Source organism: Neovison vison, chromosome 3 (assembly GCF_020171115.1).
Source record: "Neovison vison isolate M4711 chromosome 3, ASM_NN_V1, whole genome shotgun sequence".
Classification (NCBI taxonomy): domain Eukaryota; kingdom Metazoa; phylum Chordata; class Mammalia; order Carnivora; family Mustelidae; genus Neogale; species Neogale vison.
Window position 1 is genome coordinate 211,194,579 of NC_058093.1, and position 21,339 is coordinate 211,215,917.

Sequence of the window (21,339 nt, forward strand, 5' to 3'; positions counted from 1 at the left end):
AAGGAGAATCACAGACCAATATCCCTGAGGAACATGGCTGGCAAATTTCTCACCAAGATACTAGCCAACAGGATCCAACAGTATATTAAAAGGATTATTCACCAAGACCAAGTGAGATTTCTTCCTACATTGCAAGGGTGGTTCAACATTCACAAATCAATCAACGTGATACATTATAATAAAAGAAAGGGCAAGAACCGTATAAGCCTCTCAATTGATGCAGAAAAAGCATCTGACAAAATACAGCATCCTTTCTTGATTAAAACTCTCTGACAGAGAAGGATCAAAAAGGTAAAATAAGATCTTTGTCATTATTAATTGATCTAGAATCAACTGTTTGAAGTAATACTAGTAACAATACATTAAGTGATTAATAGCATAAAATAAGTGAAATAAGAAACAGCACTGCTACAAGGAATTAAGAATACTCTACAGTAATGCTCCATGGTAAGGTACTTCCAACTACAAATAAAGCATTTTAGAACCATTTGAAGGTGATTTAGATAAAAGTATACTACAAAATTTAGGGAAACCACTAAACAGTATTTAAAAAGTGCAATGGAGGGACGCCTAAGTAGTGCAGTCAGTTGAGTGTCTGACTCTTGGTTTTGGCTCAGGTCATTACCTCAGGGTCCTTAAGACTTTCTCTCCCTCTGCCCCCTTCCTACCATACTTGTGCACACTCTATCTCTCCAAATACACTGTTTTTTTGTTTTTTGGGTTTTTTTTGCAATAGATACCCCAAAAGAGGAGATAAAATAGAATCATACAAAATTATCAGTTAAAGCCACAGAAGGCAGAAAAAAGGGAAAAGAAATAAAGCACAAATGGCAGTGAATAAACATTTGCAAACATGGTACACTATTAAGTCAATAAAAAGACAAATTGTCAGAGAATTAAAAAAAAAAAAGCCAACTACATTTTGTCTAAGAAATGCCCCCTTAAATATAAAGACTCAGATTATGTTACAAGTCAAGGGATGGAGAAAACACACCACATTAATACTGATTAAAAAAAAAAAGATGGGAGTAGCTATATTAATTTCAGACAAAGCAGACTTGAAATCTCTTGTTTATCAATGAAAAAGAGAGGCATTTCATAAAAAATAATAATGCGATGGTAACATAAGGAAAACATAACAATCCTAAACATGTATATATCTAACAAAAGAAGTCTGAAGTACAGGGCATAAAATGACAGAACTTAAAGTAGAAACAGACATTTCCATTATTATAATTGGAAACCTAAACACTCCTCTGTCGGTACTTGATAGATCCAGCAGCCAGAAAATCACTAAGGATATAGTTGAACTAAACTATTAATCAACTCGATCTAATTGACATTTATAGAATACTCCATTCAACAGCAGCAGAATATACATTCTACTCAAGCTTATTACATGAAGTGTTCACAAAATAGACCATATTTTGGGCCATAAAATACACCTTAACGTATTTAAAAGAATAAAAATCATGTAAAGTATGTTCTCAGACCATAATGGAATTAAACTAGAAATCACTAACATAAAGACAGCTGGAAAACCCCTGGAAATTAAACAACATACTTCTAAATAATCCATAGGTCAAAAAGTCTAAAAATAAGTTTTAAAACATGTTGAATCAAAAATGGAAATACAACTTATTGAAATTTGTGGGACAGAGTAAAGCAGGTTTACAGAAAAATTTATAGCACTGAATGAACATACTAGAAAAGACAAATATAAACTCAGTAAGATAAACTTTCACTTAAGGAAATTAGAAAGAGAAGCAAAATATAAACCTAAAGCAAGCAGGTCTCACCATCATTATCAACATCACAGCAACAATCAATGAAATAGAAAAGAAATACAATAGAAAATATAATAAAACCAAAATATGGTTCTCTGGAAAATATCTCCCTAAGTTTCCCAAGGGAGAAAACACAAATTACTAATATCAGAAATGAAACATAGGAAGTCTTGACTACTGACCCACAGACATTTAAAAAGTGATAAGGAATACTGTAAACAACTTTATGCCCAACAATATGGTAACTTAGGTAATGGAGCCAGTCCTTAAAAAATATAAACAAACCAAAAATCATATAAGAAGAAAAAGATGACCTGAATAGTCCTGTATCTTTTAAAGAAATTGAATAAAGATTAAGCTCTCAAAAAAATCACCAGCCTCAGGTGTTTTTACTAGTGAATTCTATCAAATATTTATGGCAGAAATAATGTCAATTCTCCACACACTCTTCCATAAAAAGATTCAACAAAATATTGGCAAATCCAATCCATCAATGTTTAAAAACAATTATACACCAAACCAAGTGGAATTAGTCCAGATACTCAAGAATGATTTGAACAGTTGAAAATCAATCAATGTAACATAGCATATCAACAAGCTTAAGGAAAATCATATGATCATAGGGATTGATCTAGCAAAACCATTTGACAAAATCGAGCACCTGTTCATGACTTTTTAAACTCTAAGCAAACTAAGAGTACAGGGGAACTTTCCCTATCTGATGAGGAACATCTACAACAAATCCATGGCTAATGTGATACTTAAGAGGAGAGAGACCAGGGACTTTCCTCTTTAGACCAGGAACAAGGCAAGGATGTCCTTTCTCACTACTCTTACATTCAATGTGTACTGCAATTCCTAGCTCGTGCAGTAAGACCCCCCCCAACCCCTCACAAAAAGAATCACAGATACACTCTTATTATAGAGCAGTGACTTATTATAAAGCTACAATAACCAAGACAGTGCAGTACTGGAGAAAGCAAAGAAACAGACCAACAAAACAGACAGTCCAGAAAGAGATGCACATATATATAGTCAACTGACCTTTGACAAAGGTGAAAAAGCAATTCAATGGAGAAAGGATAGTTTTTCCCAACAAATGATCCTGCAACCAGATGTCCACATGCAAAAAAAAAAAGTGAACACAGACATAGACCTTAACCCTTTCACAAAATTTAAGTCAAAACACATCACAGGCCTAAATGTAAAATGCAAAACTATACCATTTCTAAAGAAAACATAGAATAAAGTTTAAGTGACTTTGGGTTTGGCAATGACTTGCTAGATACACCACCAAAAGCAAAATCCATTAAGAAATAAATAAAAAAGGTAAGTTGGACTTAATTAAAATTAAAAACCTCTAATCAAAGACACTGTTAAGAGAATAAAAAGACAAGCCACAAATGCGGAGAAAATATTTGCAAAGCATGTATCAAAGATTTCATCTAAAATTCAAAAAGAATTCTTTAAACTCAACAATTACAAAATGGGCTAAAGATATGAACAGACATCTCACTAAAGGAGATACACAGATAGCAAATAAACATCTGAAAAGATGCTCAATCACCTCACACCTGTGAAAATACCTATTATTAAAAAAAGAAAGAAAGAAAGAAAAAGAAACAAGTGTTGGTGAGAATGTGGAGGAAAGTGCTGTGCATTGTTGGTGGGGATGTAAACTGGTGTAGCCACAATGGGAAACAGTTATGTCCTCAAAAGACAGAAATACCGTATGATCCAGCAATTCTACTTCTGGGTATCTATCCGGGGGGGGGGGCACTAACTCAAAAAGGTATATGCACCTCCATATTCACTGCAGCATTATTTACAATAGCCAAGACACAGAAATAACCACCAATGGAGGATGGATTAAAAAAAAAAAAAGGTACACAAACACAACGGATTATTCAGCCATAAAAAGAGTAAAATTTTGCCATCTGCCACAGCATGGATGGACCTTAATGCATTATGCTAAATGAAATGTCAGAGACAGAAAGATAAATACTACATGATCTCACTTACATGTGGAATCTTAAAAAAAAAAAAAAAAGAAAAGAAAAAGAAAGAAAACTGAACTCACAGGTAGAGAGAACAGATTGATGGTTGCCAGAGGCTGGGGAGAAAGACATATGTGGTGATGGATGTTGAATCATTATATTGTATGCTTGAAACTAATAATATTATATGTCAATTGTATCTCAATTAAAAAAAAAAAGATGCTCAACATCATTTGTCACTAGGGAGTTGCAAATTAAAACAACAATGAGATACCACTACACACCTGTTAGAATAACTAGTATCCAAAACAATAACAAACACAAAATGCTGGTGGGGATGTGGAACAGGAACTCTCATTCATTCTTAGGGGGGATGCGAAATGGTAACAGGCAACATGAAAGACAGTCTGGCAGTTCCAAAGAAAGCTAAACACAGGCTTAACGTATACTCTAGCAATAATGCTCCTAGGTACTTACCCAAGTAAGTTGAAAAGTCTACACAAAAACCTGCATATAAACATTTATAGCAGCTTTATCCGTAATTGCCCCAAACTGGAAACAATCAAGAAATCTTTGAACAGATGGAATAAGCACACTGAGGAACCACTATACAAAGGAATACTATTTAGTGATAAAAAGAAATTATCTCTGAAACCATGAAAAAACATGGAGGGAAACATGTTGCTAAGTGAAAGAAGTCAGTCTGAAAGGGCTATATACCGCACGATTCCAGCTATATGACATTCTGCAAATGACGAAAACTATATAGAGAGTAAAAAGAGCACTGGTTTCTAGAGGCTGCAGGGTCTAGGAAGGAAGAGATGATTAAGTGGAGCATGGAGCATTTTTAGGGCAGCAAAGCATTCTATATGATCCTATAGGTAGGTAAATGTCACTGTACATTATATTATACATTATACATCTGTCAAAACCCACTGAACTGTGTAACACAAAAAGAGAACCCTAATGTAAACTATGTACACTAGTTAATAATGTACCAATACCAGTACTTCAACTCTAACAAAGGAACAACACTACTACCAGTTGTTCATAGCAGGGGAAACTGGAAGTAGAGGTGCATAATATGGGAATTCTCTGTACTATCTCTGTTCCATGTTTCTATAAACCTCAACTTCTCTAAAAAATAAAATCCATTAACTTTTTTTTTTTTAAAGTACACTCTGGTCTTGCCAAAACAACTGATATTTAGTACAGTTTTAACTTAAATCACAGGTAAAAGGAAGGGATGAATTGTAGAACTCATTAGGTTGGACCATAATAAAAGGAATAAGTGAAGAAAAGAATTGCCTCTAATTCTATAGAATTCTAATTCTAACTCCTCTATAAGGGAGTTATAAAAACTCCCTTAGTTACCATCAAATGGGGGAAATTCAAATTTTCCTCTTCCAACAGATTAATATTCTAATTTATGCATTTCAATCTGCCTTAATCACACCTTAACTGATGTTTAGAAAAAGTAAATGCATGCAAGTTTGTAGTCTTTCTGGGGTTATTTTCCTACTTCTTAACAAACTTGATAACCTTCAATTTAATTTCTATTATATAATCCACCTCCTTCAACCTTTTTCAACTTATTCTGCTTTTGAGCTTTCTAATACAAGAACTGAGCAACATATATGAGCTGTGGCAATGATGGAGCCATTGTTAAATTCTTAATCTTCAGGAAAGGTTAAGTTATGCCCCCTAGTGAATTCCCAAGGAATCTCATTAATAATTCACTGATTTCCAGAGCAGTCTTAAATGTCAAATGTATCATCTGTAGAGAAAATCAATGATTTTTCCAAAATTACTACATAAATATATTCATTTACACAAAATGTTTGTCTTTTTGTGCTTCCAGAGGATCTAAATTTCCTAAGGCAAGCCATAGTGATCTCTAATGGTAACACTGGTCCAGAATCAACACGGTCCCACCTCCAACCCCTTCTTTTCTGGCTCTGGCAGGTGTTATTACATCGTAGTAGGAAAAATGCAGGCTTTGCAGTCAGAAAGATCTGAGTTCCAGTCCTTTCTGGCATTATTTTATGTAGATTTCTCTTCATCCTTAAAGTGGGGTTAATTAAATTTTATACTATAGTATTTATGATGATGAAATGAGAAAAAAATATATTAAGTATCTACCATTTAGTATACTATAACAATAATTGGTTCTAGTTTTCCTTCTTTACCTTCTCATCTGCTGACCTGGCCAAACCAAGTTCATATTCTTCCTTCATCTAAATTTTTATCATTATTCCACTCGGGTGGATGCAAAATCCCAGCTTCCTAGCAATGGATTCCACCCTGAAGTCATCTAATACTTCTCCACAACTGAAATCCTGAAACTACTCTCTGCAGCCTCTTCTACTTACAGCCTTCACTGTTACTCTCTGCACTCTAGTTCCAGGGCTGCACTCCACCCTACCTTCCTTTTTCTTTCAAATCTAACAGCTCCTCCTGGTTTCATTCAGAAGTCTTTAACCAGCCTCGATTCTCCATGCATTACTTGGATTACTACTTTGTCCATCTGTAAATACTGGCCCACAAAATCTAATCTTGAGCTAGTCCAACTGTTTTCCCTACAACTTCATCTAGCAGTTGAGCACTAACAAAAATCACACAATTGAGTAAATTAGCACCCAGCATACACTGGGGTACCTCATCTTATTTCAGAAAGGCTGTGAATGTTATGTGACAACCCACAGTGGTTCCTAATCCAATCAGCTTCCTCTCCCTAACCTTCCAATGACCATTCCACACCTTTCCTAACCACTTTAAACCTCTTATACTTTATTTTCAGCCCATGATAAAATAAAAAAGATACATAAAATCACATCTCTCCTATTTAAAACTCTCCAATTTCTCTTAGAGTAAAAGCTTAACTCCGTAATTACAATCATCTACAATACTTCAAATATCTCCTCCCTTTTCTTCTCTGAATGCATCATCTACTCTTTCTTTTTCTCACTCTGCTCCAGTAACACTGGCTCACCTTTGCAGCTCTTCCAACGTGTTAAAAAGGCCACTGTAAGAATACTGCACTAGCTGTTCCCTCTGCTTGGAAGAGTCTTTCTCCAGATGTCTGCATGGCTAATTCTTTCACTTCCTATGAGTCTTCTTTCAAATGGCATCCGTTCCATGAGGTACCCCTTGACTACACTATTTAAAATCACAATACTACTTCCAATCCTTCCTTCCCAACATCCTAATCTTCCTTATATTGCTCTATTTGTTTTTTTTTTTTCACAGCAGTTCTCTTCTAACATCCTATATAATTTACTTACTTATTTGTGTTTACTACTTAGTGGTCCCACAAGACAGATAAACCTATCCCCCTCTTCCCTTTAAAAATGAGCCAAAGTTATTAGGGGTGAATTTTCTCAACTTCAGCCTTCCCACTTCTAAAGTTACCCACACCACACCTATTTCAGAATCCCTAAACTCCTTCCTCAGAAAAGAAGCTCAATCCTCCACCTGTGTTCTAGATCTAACCTCTTCCTGTCTTTTCCAAGACTCTGCTCAACTACATTTTCCTTGTATTTCACTACTGCCATTCTCCTTACTGTACTTCAACAGCCCTCTCTGGCTTCTACCTTCAGCATGTAAGACATGACATTAAGAAAATTGGTCTTCTGTAATACCTGCCCAATTTCCTATTATCCTCACTGTACTTAAGAATTCGTAGTTCAGGGGCGTGGGTGGCTCAGTGGGTTAAGCCGCTGCCTCCGGCTCAGGTCATGATCTCAGGGTCCTGGGATCGAGTCCCGCATCGGGCTCTCTGCTCGGCAGGGAGCCTGCTTCCCTCTCTCTCTCTCTCTGCCTGCCTCTCTGTCTCTCTGTCTACTTGTGATCTCTGTCTGTCAAATAAACAAATAAAATCTTTAAAAAAAAAGAATTCGTAGTTCAGTGGCATCAGTTTCTGCTGTAATTTCTGACCCAGAGAAGAGCAATCACAAAGATCTTAATGGATGCTCATTTATGAGGCTCCCCTCATAAATTGTCTTCTCACTGTCATGGTGAAAGGTATCTCCTCTACATTCTCCCACAGTGGGTGAGCTGGTCTTACATGCTAAATCCACTCCAGCAGTCCAATCTCCCTAGGTTTTTGGATCCCTTCCTCTATAGTATACCAAGGCAGGTCTGGTACTTTACTTTAACTTCAGGAAGCATGGGTCACCTTTTGGTCCAAGCTTCAGCCAACTAACCAAACTGTCAGAAGCCTCTCCCGATTCCTCAAGCTGTAATAGTGAATCCGGAATCTGTGCTTAGTGGTTCCTATATCAGTAAATTTGACCCGGTCCAACTTTATGTTCCTTCTACCATTACTCCACCTTTAATATCCAACACCACAAAATTTCCCCAGATTTCTACAGATAAAAAAAAAAAAAAATCATGTGGTTTTTAGAGTGCAGCACTCCTCTTCATAGGACACATTTTGTAGCTTTTCTTTGAGGGCCTGCTAGGACGTGAGTCTAGCAGCAAAGAAGTGTAGTAGGGGTAGTTCTTAGGGAGAATGGACTATGTCTTGAGAGGCAAGTAACTTTGGAAAGGCCATTACAGGTACTTCACACAAAGCAGGATTAAATTCTCAAAGAGGAGTAGAAGGGCTGCTTTTCTGGCAAAGACAAAGGATTAAAACTTAGGGGTTCAGTGCCCCATTCTGAATTTGAGGACTGCATTCTTTCTCAATCAATGTCCTCTTTCTAACAGCAGATACTCTGTTAGATGGGGAATTCATTTTGCAACTGTAATTCAACCATTTTGCAGGATGGGGTTCTGGGTTTGGTTTTCAGCAATCTCAGCTCTGCATCTACAGAAGATGAGTTTCTTTAGGCCAGACATAAAAACTTTCCGGTTATTTACGCAGAGCTTAAGCTGGGAATCAGAAGACCTGAGCTCATCCTTTTCTTTCCCCTTTCTCCAACATAGTTAGCAGCTAGCAGTTAGCAACCAGTCAGTCCCATTATACTTGGTAATTTGACAAAAATGTTTTAAGTCATCAAATATGTGATCATCCCATCAAGAACAGTATCTTTTATAAATACTTGCATACAGATGATAATGTTCTGCCTTCTGCATACCTCTACTGCCACATCATATCATGCATGGGCTACCAGTGCCCTTTTCACCACAGGAAATAGTCATTAATTAGTGCCTTTAAATCCAATTAGGGAACCAATTCCAAGAATACTATAGCCAATTCAGAAAACTCATCTTTAAGAATCTGTTCCTCTAGAATTACTCTTCAGCACCAAACTCTGAATCAGACAAGTTTCTCCAGAAATATAAAACCAATAGGAAATAATATATACATAAATCACTATCTGTTTTTAGGTTTATCTATATTTAGGTAAATGGATATTTATTTCTATGTATTAAGAATCTAGTATTAGAGTGGAGTGTCTGGTACTGAACAACCAGAAGTCCAGTATGAAACTGCAGGTATAACAAGAACTCCTAAGAAGTAATACCCCGATACGAGCGAGAGTGCCCTGCGTCTGGGGACCAGCATTAACTCGGAGACTGGTTGAAAGCACTCCAAAAGAGCAAAGGATCGCGGGGGCAAACTGTGGGAATCGGGGCGGCTAGGGACAGGGGCTTGAGTCCCCGGTCCCAGACGGCCTCCCCGGCGCGGAGGCAGAGAGAGTGCGGCGGAGAAACCGGCTCCTGGTCCCTAAGCCGCCAGCGTGCCCCAGAGCGCGGGGTTCCGGCTCCTGTGAGGGGATGGGAGCCGGTCTGCAGAACGCGCGCTAGCCCTACCACAAAGCTTGAGATGCGTGTGAACGTCGCTCCAGCTCTCCTGGGTTTCTAAGGCCCTGGGGCGCTTCTAGACCCGGGCCATTGTTTCAAAGTCTAAGCCTCGCGCCCGCGAAACTCTTCCCCGGACAGAGGCGCGCAAAAGCCCAGCCTGCGGCTTACGGACCAGCGCCCCGTTCTCAGTGCCCCAGACGCGCGCCCGACCCACAGCCGCCTCTGAAAAGAGGTGCGCGCAAGCCGGGCACTCCCAGCCCCGGCCAGCGGCAAAATCTCAGTGTGCGATCGCTGCTTGGAACCTCTCTGGCGGTCAGGAGCTCCCAGACAGCCGCCACTGCCTTGGCTTTGGGGACGAGCAAAAGATCCTGCGCCCCCAGGGTCTTTAACTTGGAACCTGCACTGCCAGCATCCAAGGGGGAATTTATTCAGCTTCTGCACCCAGACTGAGGCATTTGAGACGGAGATCAGGAAGTGTTCCAGGGTGCACCTTGACTGCACCAGAGTTGATACATCCAGCTACATCTGTTCAGTCTTCTCCCACCAAAATGACTAGGAGGAGGAATGCCCAACAGAAGAAAAATACAGAGGATGGACCTTCTGCAATAGAGCTAACGGATATCAACATAGACAATATGTCGGAAAGAGAATTCAGGCTAACAATTATCCAGGCAATAGCTAGGTTGGAGAAAGCCATGGATGACCAAACAGAATTGATTAGAGCCGAACTGAAAGCGACCAGACAGGATGTTCACAATGTTAGGGCGGAGCTTAAAGCTACCAGGGAGGAGGTCCACAATGCTCTCAATGAGTTCCAATCCAATCTAAACTCTCTCAAAGCTAGGGTAACTGAGACAGAAGATAGAATTAGTGATCTGGAAGACAAACAGATAGAGAGAAAGGATCAGGAGGAAGCCTGGAACAAACAGCTTAGATCCCACGAAAGCAGAATTAGGGAAATAAGTGATGCCATGAAGCGTTCCAACGTCAGAATTATTGGAATTCCTGAAGGGGAGGAGAAAGAAAGAAGTCTAGAAGATGTCGTGGAACAAGTCCTTCATGAAAACTTTCCGAATCTCGCGAATGAAACCAGCGTTCATGTACTAGAGGCTGAACGGTCTCCACCCAAGATTATACACTCCAAAAAAACATCACGACACCTGATAGTCAAATTGAGAAATTATAATTGTAGGTATAATCTCTTGAAAGCCGCCAGGGCAAAGAGGCTCCTTACTTACAGAGGGAAGCCCATCAGAATAACGTCAGACCTGTCCACAGAGACCTGGCAAGCCAGAAGAGGCTGGCAAGATATATTCAGGGCACTAAATGAGAAGAACATGCAGCCAAGAATACTTTATCCAGCAAGACTGACATTCAAAATGGATGGAGAGATAAAGAGTTTCCAAGACCGGCAGGACTTAAAAGACTATGCAACCACCAAGCCGATACTGCAGGAAATATTAAGGGGGGTTCTATAAAAGAGGAAAAATCCCAAGAATAGCATTGAACAGAAATATAGAGACAGTTTACAGAAAGAAAGACTTCAAAGGTAACTCGATGTCAATAAAAACGTATCTATCAATAATCACTCTCAATGTGAATGGCCTCAATGCACCCATAAAACGGCACAGGGTTGCAGATTGGATAAAACGACAGGACCCATCCATATGCTGTCTACAAGAGACCCATTTTGAACCTAAAGATACACGCAGACTGAAAGTGAAGGGGTGGAGAAGCATCTTTCATGCCAATGGGACTCAAAAGAAGGCTGGGGTAGCGATTCTCATATCAGATAAATTAGACTTCAAACTAAAGACTGTAGTCAGAGATACAGAAGGACACTACATAATCCTTAAAGGGACTATCCACCAAGATGATCTAACAATTGTAAATATCTATGCTCCCAATATGGGAGCAGCCAATTACTTAAGAAAACTGTTAATCAAGATAAAGAGTCATATTGATATGAATACACTAATCGTAGGTGATCTTAACACGCCTCTTTCAGAATTAGACAGATCATCGAAGCAGAAAATCAATAAAGAAACAAGAGCATTGAACGACACATTGGACCAGATGGACCTCATAGATATATACAGAACATTCCACCCTAAAACAGCAGAATACACATTCTTCTCAAGTGCACACGGAACCTTCTCCAGAATAGACCACATACTGGGTCACAAATCAGGACTCAGCCGATACCAAAAGACTGAGATTATTCCCTGCATATTCTCAGATCACAATGCTTTGAAACTGGAGCTCAATCACAAGGAAAAGTTCCGAAGGAACTCAAACACCTGGAAGCTAAAGACCACCTTGCTTAAGAATGCTTGGATCAACCAGGAGATCAAAGAAGAACTGAAACAATTCATGGAAACCAATGAGAATGAAGACACTTCGGTCCAAAACCTATGGGATACAGCAAAGGCGGTCCTAAGGGGAAAATATATAGCCATCCAAGCCTTGCTCAAAAAAATTGAAAAATCCAGAACACACCAGCTGTCTCTACACCTTAAAGAACTGGAGGATCAACAACAAATCAAACCAACTCCACACATAAGAAGGGAAATCATCAAGATTAGAGCTGAGATCAATGAGGGAGAAACCAGAGATACAGTAGAACGTATCAATGAAACTAGAAGCTGGTTTTTTGAAAGAATCAATAAGATCGATAAGCCACTGGCTACACTAATCCAAAAGAAAAGAGAAAAATCCCAAATTCATAAAATTATGAATGAAAGGGGAGAGATCACAACTAAAACCAAGGAAGTAGAAACAATCATCAGAAGTTACTACGAACAGTTATATGCCAATAAGCTTAGCAACCTTGATGAAATGGATGCATTCCTGGAAAAATATAAACTACCAAAATTGAACCAGGAAGAAATCAACAACCTGAATAGACCGATATCTAATAACGAGATTGAAGCAGTGATCAAAAATCTCCCAAAAAACAAGAGCCCAGGACCTGACGGATTCCCTGGGGAATTCTACCAAACCTTCCAAGAAGAAATAACACCTATTCTCCTGAAGCTGTTTCAAAAAATTGAAGCAGAAGGAAAACTTCCAGACTCTTTCTATGAAGCCAGCATTACCCTGATCCCCAAACCAGGCAAGGACCATACCAAAAAGGAGAATTTCAGACCAATATCACTGATGAATATGGATGCTAAGATTCTCAACAAGATCCTAGCCAACAGGATCCAACAACACATTAAAAAGATTATCCACCATGATCAGGTGGGATTCATCCCTGGGCTACAAGGATGGTTCAACATTCGTAAATCAATCAATGTGATACAACAAATTAATAGGAGAAGAGAGAAGAACCACATGGTCCTCTCAATTGATGCAGAAAAAGCATTTGACAAAATCCAACATCCGTTCCTGATTAAAACGCTTCAAAGTATAGGGAATGAGGGAACATTCCTGAACCTCATCAAATCTATCTATGAAAGACCCACAGCAAATATCATCCTCAATGGGAAAAAGCTTGCAGCCTTCCCGTTGAGATCAGGAACAAGACAAGGATGCCCACTTTCACCACTCTTGTTCAACATAGTATTAGAAGTCCTAGCAACAGCAATCAGACAACAGAGAGAAATAAAAGGTATCCAAATTGGTAATGAAGAAGTCAAACTCTCTCTCTTCGCAGATGACATGATTCTTTATATGGAAAACCCAAAAGACTCCACCCCCAAACTACTAGAACTCATACAGCAATTCAGCAGCGTGGCAGGATACAAAGTCAATGTGCAGAAATCAGTGGCTTTCTTATACACTAACAAGGAAAATACAGAAAGGGAAATTAGAGAATCGATTCCATTTACTATAGCACCAAGAACCATGAGATACCTGGGAATAAACCTAACTAAAGAGGTAAAGGATCTATACTTGAGGAACTATAGAACACTCATGAAAGAAATTGAAGAAGACACAAAAAGATGGAAGACCATTCCATGCTCTTGGATCGGAAGAATAAACATCGTTAAAATGTCTATACTGCCTAGAGCAATCTATACTTTTAATGCCATTCCGATCAAAATTCCACCGGCATTCTTCAAAGAGCTGGAGCAAATAATCCAAAAATTTGTATGGAATCAGAAGAGACCCCGAATCGCTAAGGAAACGTTGAAAAACAAAAATAAAGCTGGCGGCATCACCTTACCTGATTTCAAGCTTTATTACAAAGCTGTGATCACCAAGACAGCATGGTACTGGCATAAAAACAGACACATAGACCAGTGGAACAGAGTAGAGAGCCCTGATATGGACCCTCAACTCTATGGTCAATTAATCTTCGACAAAACAGGAAAAAATATACAGTGGAAAAAAGACAGTCTCTTCAATAAATGGTGCTGGGAAAACTGGACAGCTATAGGTAGAAGAATGAAACTCGACCATTCTCTTACACCGTACACAAAGATCAACTCAAAATGGATAAAAGACCTCAACGTGAGACAGGAATCTATCAGAATCTTAGAGGAGAACATAGGCAGTAATCTCTTCGATATCAGCCACAGCAACTTCTTTCAAGATACGTCTCCAAAGGCAAAGGAAACAAAAGCGAAAATAGACTTCTGGGACTTCATCAAAATCAAAAGCTTCTGCACAGCAAAGGAAACAGTCAAAAAAACAAAGAGGCAACCCACGGAATGGGAGAAGATATTTGCAAATGACAGTACAGACAAAAGGTTGATATCCAGGATCTATAATGAACTCCTCAAACTCAACCCACACGAAACAGACAAACACATCAAAAAATGGGCAGAAGATATGAACAGACACTTCTCCAATCAAGAAATACAAATGGCTATCAGACACATGAAAAAATGCTCATCATCATTAGCCCTCAGGGAGATTCAAATTAAAACCACATTGAGATATCACCTTACACCAGTTAGAATGGCCAAAATTAACAAAACAGGAAACAACATGTGTTGGAGAGGATGTGGAGAAAGGGGAACCCTCTTACACTGTTGGTGGGAATGCAAGTTGGTGCAGCCTCTTTGGAGAACAGTGTGGAGATTCCTCAAGAAATTAAAAATAGAGCTTCCCTACGACCCTGCAATTGCACTCCTGGGTATTTACCCCAAAGATACAGATGTCGTGAAAAGAAGGGCCATCTGTACCCCAATGTTTATAGCAGCAATGGCCACAGCCGCCAAACTATGGAAAGAACCAAGATGCCCTTCAACGGATGAATGGATAAGGAAGATGTGGTCCATATACACTATGGAGTATTATGCCTCCATCAGAAAGGACGAATATCCAACTTTTGTAGCAACATGGACGGGACTGGAAGAGATTATGCTGAGTGAAATCAGTCAAGCAGAGAGAGTCAATTATCATATGGTTTCACTCATTTGTGGAGCATAACCAATAGCATGGAGGACAAGGGGCGTTAGAGAGTAGTAGGGAATTTGGGTAAATTGGAAGGGGAGGTGAACCATGAGAGACTATGGACTCTGAAAAACAGTCTGAGGGGTTTGAAGTGGCGGGGGGGTGGGAGGTTGGGGTACCAGGTGGTGGGTATTATAGAGGGCACGGCTTGCATGGAGCACTGGGTGTGGTGAAAAAATAATGAATACTGTTTTTCTGAAAATAAATAAATTGGGAAAAAAAAAAAAAAAAAAAAAAAGAATCTAGTATTAGATTACTTATCTAAATAGACACAGGTTTTAAGGAATTGGCTCACAAAACCATGCGGGCCAGCAACTCTGAAATGTATAGGGCAGACTTGTAGGTTAAAAACTGGCAGAAATCAATGCAATAGGCTTGAGGAAGTATTTTTTCTTCTTGAGACACTTCAGTTTAAAAGTCAGGCCTTCTGGCACCTGGGTGGCTCAGTGGATTAAAGCCTCTGCCTTCGCTCACTGTCATGGTCCCAGGGTCCTGGGATCGAGCCCCGCATTGGGAGCCTGCTTCCTCCTCTCTCTCTGCCTGCCTCCCTGCCTCCTTGTGATCTCTGTCTGTCATATAAATGAATAAAATCTTAAAAAAAAAAAAAAAAGTCAGGCCTTCAATTGATTGGATGAGACCCACCCACATTATTGTGGGTAACCTCCTTCACTTAAAGCAGAGGTTAAACACATCTTGTAATACCATCACAACACCTAGATTAGTGTTTGATTAAATAGCTACAGTAGTATAGCCTAGTCAAGTTGACATATAAAACTAAGCAACACACATAATAAAGAGAAATCTATCTCAACTAAACCTCACTTTCAACCATACCAAAAACTTTTTGAACAAGAGTATCTTATGTGCTCCAAAAAGGCAGTAAAATTCCAGTAGGACGACTTTGGTGAGTGGACTGCAAGAACATCCTTCTTCCAAGACTGGAGAAACAAACCTTCCACAAACCACCTCTCTTCTACCTCCAACAAAACCATTAGGCTTAGGAAGCTATAAGATTGTATCTACTTTTATGTTTCAAAAATGTGACCTTCAACTGCACAACAGAAATCATACTTTAAAATTACACTTCTGAGTGCTAGCACTTTGGAAACTAATGACTTAAAAAGAGGAATGGTATCTACTGAATCTGTTGCTTACCTTTACTTTAGAAAACCTGCAAAGTTACTACTCCATTTTCTCACACTGACAAAAGTATAATCCAAACCAGGAGAATCCAAAGCATGCTGGGTGAATAATGAGCCAAATAATCAAAACACTGCATAAAGAAATCTTATAAATGGACTGAGATAAATCCTGTTATTTCCTTTAAAAAAAAAAAAAAGAATTTTTAAAGCTTTTCTTGGCAGTTCATTCATTCAGTAAGCACCCAGGTATGCCAGGCACTATTCAATGCACTCATTGAACAAAATGGTGATTCTTTGCCTTGTTGGAACTCATACTATAGCAAGATAACATCTTTATCGAGTTATTTTCTCTCTGAACATAATACCAACCATTAGGAAGTATCAATTAATTTTCTGAAAACGTATTGTGTTACAGAGCCAATTTCCAGTTTTGAGGCTGGCCTTCCAGCAGGCACTATTTCTTTATTAGCACAGATTCTGTTCTCTGGAGCCAGCCTGCCTGGGTCCAAATTCTAGTTCACTACTTCCCAGCTGCTTGACTTTGGCCAAGTTACTTTTAACCCTCATCTATAAAATCATCATGATCATCACCATGACCATGATGATGATCATCATCACAGCAACTACCCCACTGGATTACATAAGAATTAAATGAGTTCAAATATGTAAAGCACAGTCTGGCACACAGAAGGTACCAAAATATTAGCTATTATTTTAATTCAATATTCAGAAAACTAGATATTAGTCAAGTAATAATGGGGGAAAATAACATCAACAGTAATCTAAAAACAATTTTATCTGGCCCATTCACTCCTTCCATTACTACTACATTCAAGAGTTCTTCTATCTCAACTCAAACTGCACGACTTTCAGTTAAGTTTGATAAAAATCCTAAGATGTGATCTCTCTATATCCCATGCATGACATTAATTCATGATGGAGTTTATATAAACACACAGTTAAGAGGCTTTAAATCTAATCAAAAATTTTCTTAAGAAGTCAAAAATTAGATTCTTTTTTTTTTTCCAAAATTACAACAGCAATTATCTCAATACTTCAGCATCAGAACCACCAAATACATGCTATGTCATCGCTTAGTTCTAGTGGATGGATATGTATACATACAATCTCTAGGACCTATATCTTTGCAGTGGTCCATATACATGAACTGAAATTAATTCTCAACACAGCTCATTGCATATAATAAAAAGTACAGGCACAGTCATCTGAAATTGATGGCTCATCCTCATTGTTAAAAATAGGCCTCATTCTTGGTCCAAAGTTTATAAAGGGTCAACAACCTCAGAAAGGTTAATGCCCACAACTTGGAAATGACTAGATGGTAAACCACAGGCTGCAAATGTCGCCATTCCTAACGCGAAGTCTCATTAATATAACTATCCCCTGACAAGTAGGTAGGCCAGTAAAACACGTTTGCCAAACTGCTTTAAATGGGATCAGTTCTAGTAAAGAATTCAAGGTGAACTGTAATCTTAATCATGCCCCCTTTTTAAAACTGTAAATCTAATCACGCTGTTTTTACGCCATTAACGTGGAGAGGCGCTGAGGCACAACGTTAAAATGTACACGCATCAATGACCTTAGTTTACAGATAACAGTTTTGACCCTACTTATCTCGGGATGAAAGACCTGAACTATGGAGCTTCCGAGTTTCAATACAGTAAGTGCCTTGGACTCTCTAGTAGAAATCTCAGGGGATGGACAAGGCGCATTTTCTCCCCCAACCATCCAGTACGAGAAAGTCCAGCCAACACAGAATAACAATACCGTAGGGTTTCTCAAGAACAGGGATGGGCTGCCCCTCTCTCCAGAAACTGACAGACGCGAATGGCCTTCTTGAAGGGAAGTATGGCAGAGATTTCCCAAATATGGCAGTAAAGAAAGACCCGCCAGGCCCTAAGTAGTAAGATATCGCTCATTTTTAAAACAACTGCAAGGGCGGGGGCTCCCAGGTCCTCCCCCTCAGCCATCTTCTGACATAGGTAATAGCAGAGAGTGAAGAGTTAAAAAGCAGAAAGTTGAAAAACAGTCCCCCAAACAGGATTTGCCGAGCCACCGGCCTGCCAGAGAAAGGCGGGGGTGACCTCTTTCGGCCGCCAGGGGTGGTGGGCGGGCCAGTGTGGAGAACCCCCGCCCCGCGGACGGAATTACCAGCGTAGCCTAAGGAGCGCGGGGCGCGCGGCACGTGTCAGGTTCGTGCCCTAGTTCTTCTCCCCAACGTGCACCGGGGTTGAAGGTGCCCTCTGGACCCCCCCACCCTGCGCAGTTCCTTAGAGGCCTTGGGCCCTGGCTACCTCTTAGGAGATTGAGGCCACCGCCGTTTCTCGCCGCACAGGCCGAAAAACAGCTCTTCTAATGGCACTCACCAGAGTGACCTGATCGAGCGTGGGTCAGGGTGCCGGAACTCCAGGGGCTCAGGCGAACGTTCGCTCCCTGCCCCTACCGCCGGCACCCTCCCGGGCCCTCCAGCCGCGCCCACTAACAACGTGCTTGCTACTGTCCGTGCGGCTCCGCGCGTCCCTCAGCAGGCCCCCGCGCGCGGCACGACGGGACTCGTAGTTCCGGCGCGAAGATCGAGAGACCCTCCACTCGCAGCCGAGAGCGGCGTTACGTGATCGTCCACTCCCCGGAAGTGACGTAACAACACACGCGTGGCGCCGACGGCCGCTTCCGCAAACAGAATTGTAGATGGCTGTGTGGGTAAGTGTGGTGTCTGGAACTCTGGCCATTCTTCTTTGTTTTTAGTCCCTCTGTCGCCCTCACGATGGAAGGGGCGCTCCCAACTCCTGACATGGGCTCGCTTCGCGCTAGTCCTGTTCCTTCAGTACCGTTCGCTGGAGCTTTATTGTGCACCCAACCCGAAGCTAAGTGGGCAGTACTTGTGGGAGTCGGCGGGCTCTGTCGCTCATTCAGACCGAGCGAGCCTTGCACCCGAGAGCGGGTGCAGCCCTAACAGCTGTCTCGGGCCGCACCTCGGCGGTGCTGAGAAGGCAGGCTGGGGGAGAGATTGTTGGATCCGAAGTAGCGTCTGTGTTGTCTTGAGCTGCGGATCGGAAATGTGAGCTGGAGGTTTAGTAAGAGCTAGGCCGCGCCAATGACGGAAGAGGGTGATTTTGGCTGAATATTTCCCTTCTCGCCTCTGTTGCGTCCTCTTAGGTCTCCCGAGTGGACCCCCGTCTAGCTGACGGGTCAGAGTGTAAGGGTTATCCTGCTTGAGGTTAAGCCTCGGGGTCCTGAGGGCTCAGTCGTTCTCCGAGAAACTGAAATGATGGAGACGTGGCCTGCCTCAGAGGTGGGACTGTAAAGTCAGGTCGAAATGCCTATTTGGGTATTTAGTGCATTTCCATCTCGTTGTCAGTTTAATCATTACCCTGAGCTCCTTCCTTGAGGATTCTGAGGGGCAGCTCAATTTAGTTGAGAGTTTATTCATTATTGCACTTTGATTCCGTTTTTAACCTTCTTACCCATTTCTGCGGTCCTTTAAAATTCTGTGTGGTTTATTCTGACCTAGACATTTGATAATTTGGTGGCCAGTATTACTACATAATCATTTTAAATGGTTATACTGAAAATTACGTTTCTGGGTGTGTGTGTGTGTGTGTGTGTGTGTTTGTTTCCCTCTGATTCAGTTCTTCCTAGTTTGGCACGTCTTGGTATTTTGTTACCTACACCTTGGGTAGTGAAAACTAATATCCCTTGAAACCCTTCCTGGTTTATAAGGACTTGTTTTTACCCATTCTCTTAAGCAACTTCATTTCTTGTTCTATTTCTTCACTCAAAAGACTTTTCGCCCACCTTTTTTTAACTTTCCGGTTTTGAATTTGTTGAATCTTACCAGTTTTTGGATTTTACTCTCCATTCTCCGTTTGGTTGGAATAATACAGCCTAATGTTTTATTTCATTTTATTTTTTTTTAAAGATTTATTTATTTGACAGACCGAGATCTCAGGTAGGTGGAGAGGCAGGCAGAGAGAGAGGGAGGAAGCAGGCTCCCCACTGTGCAGAGAGCCCGATGCTGGGCTAGATTCCAGGATCCTGGGACCCTGACCTGAGCCGAAGGCAGAGGCTTTAACCCACTGAGCCCCCCCAGGCGACCCACAGCCTAACATTTTAAAAATGGTATATAGATTGTAAGATTCTTGAAGACTAACGACATAGTGCCTTATCGAGATCCTCTGTAGTTGAAGTATAGTAGAATTGTCAAATGACCTAATAAGGTCCTGTTCCATAGTTTACTTATTTCTCTCTCCCTTCCATTTTATTCATAAGCCTATGAACGTTTGAAGGAGACTTAATAATCATTAAGTTGCAGACTGGGTTTTGAAACTTCTTGTCCAAAGCTATTTCTGCTGTCTTCACTTTCTAATTCTGGCACCCATTATGAAATAAGGATTTCAGAAGTTAACTGTAGGTTCCCAGACTTTTCCTGTTCTTGGTGCCCTTAGTCTCTGAATTTTTATTTTTTTAGTATCACTAGGTCAAAAGAAATACCCACCAGTTCTGCTTAGTAAGTAGTTTAATCCAAAGAATTTAGTATTTATGTCTTAATAACTACTTAAGAAATGATACACACGTTGAAAGGAAAAAATGTTTGTGTTTAATTTTTTGTTAACCATCAGTGCTTACTAACGGGCTGTGTACACCTATTGGGTACTGCACAGTTCCTCAAGCTTTGAAATAAGATTTGACCTTGCCAACTTCATTTCCCGTTTCACATTGATTTCCTGTGGTGCCACCAAAATCTCAGCTTCACAAGTTCTCATAGCATTGAAAGGAATGTAGTGCGGTCTATTCAGTTGATACTGTGCTCTATTTGAAGCTGTATTTGTGGTATCTTCCATATGTCAGATACCAGGGTTTCCCTTAAAATTTTAAAGTGTCCTGCTGTGCCTGTACAAGTTTGTTATAGTGTCCAGCTCACAATTTGGGAACCAAGGCTATAAATTGAGGATCAGAATAGAAATGGAACTAGTGCTTGTGTAGTGCCCCGCCCCAACTTATCAGTCAGTTTCAATGCCAGTAATGACTTATGGGTAAGATTGTGTGTATGTTTAGGCATTATAATTAGTACTTCCATATATTCAGAGATTCATCTGTAACATATATCAGTTAATGTTTTCAGTATTCTCACTATAATGAGATTTTTTTAAAAACTCCCTAGTTGGTTACTGAAATGAAATGGCTGGCTTCTGGTTAAAATTGATTTAAAGTTTCAGTACTTGTGTTTACCAGTAA

General features: G+C 40.2%; 2 protein-coding genes across 2 annotated transcripts in view; one reads left to right on the forward strand and one right to left on the reverse strand.

Moving 5' to 3' along the window:
- The window catches only part of FAM210A (family with sequence similarity 210 member A), a 39,482-nt gene extending 20,859 nt beyond the window's left edge, over window positions 1-18,623 (reverse strand). Inside the window, exon 1 of the mRNA XM_044243680.1 lies at window positions 18,471-18,623. The gene's annotated coding sequence lies outside the window, so the exon portion shown is untranslated. The remainder of the gene's footprint in view (window positions 1-18,470) is intronic.
- A 126-nt stretch (window positions 18,624-18,749) lies between these two features.
- The window catches only part of RNMT (RNA guanine-7 methyltransferase), a 35,057-nt gene continuing 32,467 nt past the window's right edge, over window positions 18,750-21,339 (forward strand). Inside the window, exon 1 of the mRNA XM_044243678.1 lies at window positions 18,750-18,804. The gene's annotated coding sequence lies outside the window, so the exon portion shown is untranslated. The remainder of the gene's footprint in view (window positions 18,805-21,339) is intronic.